The sequence below is a fragment of the Ranitomeya variabilis genome, chromosome 4 (assembly GCF_051348905.1).
Source record: "Ranitomeya variabilis isolate aRanVar5 chromosome 4, aRanVar5.hap1, whole genome shotgun sequence".
NCBI lineage: Eukaryota > Metazoa > Chordata > Amphibia > Anura > Dendrobatidae > Ranitomeya > Ranitomeya variabilis.
The window spans coordinates 388,026,741-388,035,520 of record NC_135235.1 but is presented as its reverse complement, the minus strand read 5'-3'; positions in this window follow the sequence as shown (position 1 = coordinate 388,035,520).

Sequence of the window (8,780 nt, the reverse complement as noted above, 5' to 3'; positions counted from 1 at the left end):
CTTGACTCTTCGGACAAGCCTGGCCTCGGCACGGGAGGAAACTTTCAAAGGCTGTCCAGGCCATGGAAGGCTAACAGTAGTTCCATAAGCCTTCCACTTCCGGATGATGCTCCCAACAGTGGAGACAAGTAGGCCCAACTCCTTTGAAAGGGTTTTGTACCCCTTGCCAGCCTTGTGACCCTCCACGATCTTGTCTCTGATGGCCTTGGAATGCTCCTTTGTCTTTCCCATGTTGACCATGTTTGAGTGCTGTTCACAAGTTTGGGGAGGGTCTTAAATAGTCAGAAAAGGCTGGAAAAAGAGATAATTAATCCAAACATGTGAAGCTCATTGTTCTTTGTGCCTGAACTACTTCTTAATACTTTAGGGGAACCAAACAGAATTCTGGTGGGTTGAGGGGTTGAATACTAAATGACCCTCTGAAAAGACTTTTCACAATTTTTAAAAAAAATAAACAAAGAAATAACATTCTTTTTTGCTGCAGTGCATTTCACACTTCCAGGCTGATCTACAGTCCAAATGTCACAATGCCAAGTTAATTCCAAATGTGTAAACCTGATAAATCTGCAGGGGGTTGAATACTACTTGTAGGCACTGTAACATGGCTCCCCAAACCATCACTGACTGTGGAAACTTCACACTAGACCTCAAGCAGCTTGGATTGTGTGCCTCTCCACTCTTCCTCCAGGCTCTGAGACCTTACTTTCCAAATGAAATCCAAAATTTCATCTGAAAACAACACCTTGGACCATTGAACAACAGTCCCCTGTTCTTTTTCTCCTTTACCCAGGTAAGACGCTTCTGGCATTGTCTATTGGTCAAGAGTGGCTTGACACAAGGAATGCGACACTTGTAGCCCATATCCTGGATACATCTGTGAGTGGTGGCTCTTGAAACAATGGCTCCAGCAGCAGTCCAATTCTTGTGAATCTTTCCTAAATTTTTGAATGGCCTTTTCTTAATCCTTTCAAGGCTGCGGTTCTCCCAGTTGCTTGTGCACCTTTTCCTACCACACTTTTTCCTTTCACTCAACTTTCCATTAGTATGCTTGGATACAGCATTCTGTGATCAGCCAGCTTTTTTAGCAATGACCTTTTGTGGCTTACCCTCCTTGTGGAGTGTGTCAAAGACTGCCTTCTGGACATCTGTCAAGTCAGCAGTCTTCCCCATGATTGTGGAGCCTACTGAAACAGACTAAGGGATCTTTTTAAATGCTTAGGAAGCCTTTGCAGGTATTATTTGTAATTATTCTAATTTACTGAGATAATGACTTTTGGGGTTTTCACTGGCTGTAAGCCATAATCGTCAACATTAACAGAAATAAACACTTGAAATAGATCACTGTTTGTTAGGACTATATATGAGTTTCACTTTTTATATTGAAAAATTGAAATACATTTTAACTTTTTCATGATATTCTAATTTAGTCAGAAGCACTTGCATATACACCTACTGAAATACATAATATGGGAATAAACCATGATAGAATAAATACTACGTGGTAATCGTGTTTCAAATTAATCATTATCATATACCTGTATATACATATATATATATCATATATCATATCATATATCAGGTATATATCATATAACTGTATATACATACCTGTGGCAATACATTTCTGTCTCCCAAATCATAACATTATGGACATGAAATTACTTGTATTAAAGGGTAACTTCAAATCGCAGAAAGACAGGAGAGTCTGGGAATATAAACTGATGACGACCTTTGACACTCTAAATGCAGGAATGAATGTGTCACACGGATTTATGTCTTTTTACATCAACTAAGGAACCTGCCCATCAGACCATGTGGGGTCATCACAACAGAGACCCTAATCACAGGACAATAAAACAATCCTTATCTAAGAATTGGCCCAATATTTATGGACGTAACTGTTTATCACCCATGGTAATTCTGCTTCATGTCACCTGGCTTATCCATGTTTTTTTTCCCCTCTCCCTTTTTTTTTTTTTCTATACTATGTTGTGCATAAATATGTGATTCTTCAGAATTTGTTTTAGTCTTTGCCTGATGAAGAGACGTATGTAGTCTCGAAAGCTTGCAATTTGTTACCATCTTTTCAGTTAGCCATTAAAAGGTATCAACCACTGAGGACTCTCAATTCTAAATATATTTCATTATCATATATAATTTATGTAACTATAGATTTCAATTCAAATAATACGAAAGTTAAAAAAAGAGGCAAATTCACAGAAAATCCCTCATTTCATCACGTTGCTCACGGTGCCTCACGAGGTCTGCACTCCAATATTTGAATCTGATTCCCTTGACAATGACCGTACAAACATGAGATCAATTCTCCATCAGACCATTTTTTTTCCCCACATACTCTCATTTCAAATGTAATAAATAAATACATATCTTCGATAATAATCCTTTTTTTATTTTTCATTTATTAATTTTTCATTCGTCATGTATGGTATTTTATGTATACAAATTCTTCAAAACGTATCGACAAACTGCTGATCCTTCGTTGGCTCCATCCATCATCCTTCATCCGATTAGGCCTCCCACCATTTTATTTGATCAATGGCATAGATATTCACAGAAGACAAACTGCTATTATGACAACTACCAGAATGTCTTGACGCTTGAAACATATTCCTAAGGTCACTTGCATTCCCTACATGCTACATATTTGAAATTGCAGGTTGTACATAATATTATATAGATTACATACAGTTCAAAAAATATTTTATTTAAAAAAATGTTTTTATCTTCAGCATCGCTGAATATTTTGCATCTCCTAATGTATTAGCAAATGTTTAACTAATGAGAATTACACTAGTTTTTTGAGGGGTTCTAATTACACTTTTGACTTACAAATGGGGGTCACCTGGATACAACCTGGCAACCATTTTTGATATTTGTCACAACTTTATTCTCTTCTAAAATGGAGACGTTTTTGTAAAAAATATTTTTAATTTGTTGGAACTGATTACTACATTGTAGCACCAAAGTCACTGCTGTGATGCTTGAGGCTTAAATCGTGTTTTTTTTAATATATTTTTATAAAACATAGAAATGATTAAACTATAACGATCCTATGTTTACTTTATATGTATATTTTGTTATTGGGTATATTGTGCAAGTTATTTGTATACTTGATTTTAACCAGTCTTGATGATTAATCATATAACCGATGTATACACCAGAATGAGAAGCTATTTCAGTCCACTGGTTACTGAGGCTAAGCATCAGGACTTAGGGTTCTGCAGCACCTGAAATGCGTAGATGCCATCTTTTATGTTAACATTATTATTATTATTATTATTTATTGTTATAGCGCCATTTATTCCATGGCGCTTTACAAGTGAGGAGGGGTATACATAATAAAAACAAGTACAATAATCTTGAACAATACAAGTCATAACTGGTACAGGAGGAGTGAGGACCCTGCCCGCGAAGGCTCACAATCTACAAGGATGTTTTACCTGTTGTCCTCCGTATGATACCTACTTGAATGAAGAAAAATGAATTGTCCCGTTGGGCTGGATTATCCTTCCTCTCTCACATTTTCCCCGTGCCAAGGCAGAGCCACAATCAGCACTCCGGACTGCATAGCAATGATTTCACAGTGAGCTGGAATATCCTTTTAATGCAAAAAAAAAACCAAAAGCCCTGGCACAGCTTTGCAGAGCAAAAATATTGAATATGTTACAGATCTCAGGAAATGGCAAAGCAGTTGTTTTTTTGTGTTTTTTTTTTTACAAATTTCTGAATTTTTTTTCACTGCCAAAGTAAAAGAAAAAATCCATGAATATTTGGTATTGCCGTATTCATTTTGAGCTGGAAATTCATGTTGCTGAGTCATTTTTACTGTATATTGAACACTGAAAATAAAAGACGCAATACAACTTCTCCGCACTTGTAATGTTTTGGAAAGCAAAATAGAAAAATTCCAAGATGAATTGAATGGTGCCACTCAATACTACTTATCCTGCAAAAAAACAAGCCTTCATATGTCTATTGGATAGAAAAATAAAAAAGGTTATGGCTCTTGCAAGGAAAGAAAAGACAAAAACGGGAAAATAGCCATGTTAGGAAGAGGTTAATAAGGCCCTGAATGCCCCCTTGTAAAGCAATAATCTCTCCAAGTACCCCATTATAAAGAAGCAATGACCTTAGTGTGACTTATAAAAGTAATAATGTCTCTCAATTCCCCTATTAACAAGTAATAATACCCCCATAAAGGGCAGTGCAGTTCAGAGAGGCACTCGCTCGAGCAGTCACGAGCCACACGAGTGGTCCGATGCCACAGGTCGGTGACTCCTGCTATAGGGCATTGAGAGAAGTGAATGATAATCTAGTCTGCACGTGGTCGCATCACATACCAGCGGCCATGTCACTGCCCATTTGATCCAGCATTTGAGGGGGAATGTGCCTAGTGCACACTGTCGGAATTCGGAAATCTGCAGTTACAGAGGGCGCCAGAAAACCCCTTATAGAAGTCAATTCAAACATGAATTATTACAACTCTATGACGGTTCTCCGCTGACTGCTAAAGCATAACCTTTACCTAAACCTCTATATAATGCTATAAACTGACAAGTATGGCTAAAATAAGAGTAAAAAAAGTATTAGTAACACTGATGAACAAGTAACTGTTTATTACACAAATATACAATACATGTCCATAAGGAAATTCTACCAAGTCTTGATAGAAACAATGCTAAAGCGAGTCTGATCAGGTCTGATTCTACTCTACCTCATCTTGGTGGAAAGGTTTCAGGTTTATTGGGGTGGAGAGGCTAACCTTTGGATGAATACGCAGAAATATTTACATTATATGGCAGGTAAAATACATTTATAGATTTATAGTAGAATTATACAATAGTACAACTATAAAAGCAAACACACGGTTATATATGTCCCTAAAGGCTACGATCCCCACTACTCTGTTACCATCAGGTTCTGGGGTTCACACGCATCTCTAGAGTTTGCAATACCAATGGAGTTTTTGAAGCATTTGTTTAACTTGGAGAAATGCTTTCTATATTTCCAATATGCATTGCTATTTCCTATTCCTTCTGAATATTCTCCTGGCTTTGGCTCAAAACCCGCAAATATATGTGGTTGAAGCCTACGGAGGACTACTACACGTAAAACAACGTTAAAAAATAATTTCATTAAAGGTCTTCTTGTGTCTATGACTAAACTTGAAAAATACATTGGGGGAGATTTATAAAGTTAAAATGTACCAGAATTTCATGACTTGCACCATATTATTAATTTTAGACACTTTCTGAGCATTGCCTCGGAAGGGGCTGTGACCGCACTGAAAAGTGGTGTAGCTTATCAGGAGGGTGTGTGGCCTCACTGGGAAGAAGTTTGGCTTAGCAGGAAAGGCGTGTAAACATGCAATACAATGCACCACAATTGGGGAGAACATTTCAAGACAAAGTGAGCCAACTAAAAGGTGGGTGTAAACTTAGACTTAGAAAGTGGTTTTCAAACAGGTGCATTTCTAGACTGTCTAGACTAAGTTTGTTCAGTCTAAAAAGTATGCAGTATGGATAAATATGCCTGCTTATATTGATGCTAATCATAATCTGGACCTTGAGAAAGCTACAGGTGCTTCTCGCAAAATTAGAATATCATCAAAAAGTTTATTTTTTTTCACTTCTTCAATACAAAAAGTGAAACTCATATGTTATATAGAGTCATTACAAACAGAGTGATCTATTTCACGTATTTCTGCTAATGTTGACGATTATGGCTTACAGCCAATGAAAGCCCAAACGTCATTATCTGAGTAAATTAGAATAATTCACAAACAACACCTGCAAAGGCTTCCTAAGCATTTAAACATGTCCTTTAGTTTGTTTCAGCAGGCTCCACAATCATGGGGAAGACTGCTGACTTGACAGATGTCCAGAAGGCAGTCACTGACACTCCAAAAGGAGGGTAAGCCACACAAGGTCATTGCTAAAGAAGCTGGATGCTCACAGAGTGCTGTATACAAGCATATTAATGGAAAGTTGAATGGAAGGGAAAGGTGTGGTAGAAAAAGGTGCACAAGCAACCAGGAGAACCGCAGCCTTGAAAGGATTGTTAAGAAAAGGACATTCAAAAATTTGGGAAAGATTCACAAGGAGTGGACTGCTGTTGGAGTCATTGCTTCAAGAGCCATCACACAAAGACGTATCCAGGACATGGGCTACAAGTGTCGCATTCCTTGTGTCAAGACACTCATGACCAATGGACAATGCCAGAAGCATCTTACCTGGGTCAAGGGGAAAAAGAACTAGATTGTTGTTCAGTGGGACAAGGTTTTGTTTTCAGATGAAAGTAAATGTTGCATTTCATTTGGAAATCAAGGTCCCAGAGTCTGGAGGAAGAGTGGAGAGGCACACAATCCAAGCTGCTTGAGGTCTAGTGTGAAGTTTCTATAGTCAGTGATGGTGTGGGATCCATGTCATCTGAAGGTGTAGGCCCACTGTGTTTTATCAAGACCAAAGTCAGCACGGCCCTCTACCAGGAAATTTTAGAACATTCTTCTTGCTTCCTTCTGCCGACAAGCTTTTTGGAGATGGAAATTTCATTCTACAGCAGCACTTGGCACCTGTCCACACTGCCAAAAGTACAGATACTTGGTTTAAAAACAACAGTCTCACTGTGCTTGATTGGCCAGCAACCTCGCCTGACCTTAACCCCATAGAGAATCTATGGGGCATTGTCAAGAGGAAGATGAGAGACACCAGACCCAACAATGTAGATGAACTGAAGGCTGCTATCAAAGCAACCTGGGCTTCCATAACACCTCAGCAGTGCCACAAGCTGATCGTCTCCATGCCACTCCGCATTGATGCAGTAATTGATGTAAAAGGACTGGTGTTATAAAGTATTCTAATTTACTCAGATAAGGACTTTTGAGTTTTCATTGGCTGTAAGCCATAATCATCAACATTAACAGAAATAAACACTTGAAATAGATCAATGTGTTTATAATGGCTCCAATACAAAAAGTGAAACTCCTATATTATATGAAGAACTGAAATAAATTAACTTTTTGATAATATTCTAATTTTGACATAGATGTAGACTTTACACTCCTCCCGGGCTGCTCCATTTATTGCATACCGACAAAAAAAGAAAAAAATGTACAGGTATTTCTCAAAAAAAAATTTTTTTTTTTTTAAATATGATATTATACACACACACACACATATATACAAATAGATAGAAAGACAGAAAATCAGGAAGAAGCACACCATTCCTTTAGTGCAAAAAAAAGCTGTTTCAATGGCCCATTGTGCAACATTTCGACTTTGTGTGTGAGCCTTCTTCAAGCTCAGAAACAGAGCCGAAATGTTGCACTTTGGGCCAGTAAAACAGCTTTTTTTTTTGCACTAAAGCAATGGTGCGCTGCTTCTTCACTTTCTCTATATAAGGACTGGGATGTACCCATGAAGCGTTGCACCAACTATTTTTTAAAGTGCTGTTCCTTTCTTTTTCTCTTTTATATATACAGCTGTGCTCAAAAGTTTACATACCCCGGCAGAATTTTTGCTTTCTTGGCCTTTTTTCAGAGAATATGAATAAATAACTCCAAAACTTTTTCTCCACTCATGGTTAGTGTTTTTTGAAGCCATCTATTGTCAAACTACTATGTTTTCTCTTTTTAAATCAGAATGATAACCCAAAACATCCAAGAGACCCTGATCAAAAGTTTACATACCCTGGTGATTTGGGCCTGATAACATGCACAAAATGGGTTTGAATGGCTACTAAAGGTAACATCCTCACATGTGACCTGTTTGCTTGTAATGTGTATGTGTGTGTGTGTGTGTGTGCGTGCGTGCGTGCGTACGTGCGTGCGTACACACATAAAAGCTGAGTGAGTTTCTGGGATCCAGACAGACTCTTGCATCCAGCCACTGATGTTTCTGGATTGTGAGTCATGGGGAAAGGCATCTGAACTGTGTAAAACAGGAAAGGGATACAAAGATATCCAAGGAACTGATAATGCCAGTCAGCAGAGTTCAAACTGTGATTAACAAATGGAAATTCAGGGCCTCTGCAAAAACAAAACCACTGTCAGGTAGACCAACAAAAATGCTGTCCACAACTGCCAAGAAAATAGTTTGGAATGCAAAGAAAAACCCACAAACAACATCAGCTGAAATACAGAACTCTCTGAAAACTAGCGGTGTTACCGTTTCAAGATGCACAATAAGGAGGCACTTGAAGAAAAATGGGCTGCATAGTTGAGTCGCCAGAAGAAAGCCATTACTGCGCAAATGCCACAAAGTATCTCGCCTACAAAAGCAAAACAGCATAGAAACAAGCCTCAAAACTTCTGGAACAAGGTAATTTGGAGTGATGACACCAAAATTGAACTTTTTGGCCACAACCATAAATATTACATTTTCAGAGAGGTCAAAAAGGCCTATGATGAAAGGAACACCATTCCTACTGTAAAGCATGGAGGTGGATCACAGATGTTTTGGGGATTTGTGAGCTACAAAGGCACAGCAAATTTGCTCAAAGTTGAAGGAAAGATGAATGCAGCACGTTATGAGCAAATACTGGAGGAAAATTTGAAATCTTCAACCCGGAAGCTGCACATGGGACGTACTTGGACGTTCAAACATGATAACGATCCAAAACACAAGGTCAAGTTACTTGTCATTGGCTACAGCAGAACAAAGTGAAGGTTCTGGGGTGCCCAACTCAGTCTCCTGACCTCAATATCTTGAGCCACTCTGGGGAGATCTCGAGTGCGCTGTTCATGCTAAACAGCCCAGGAA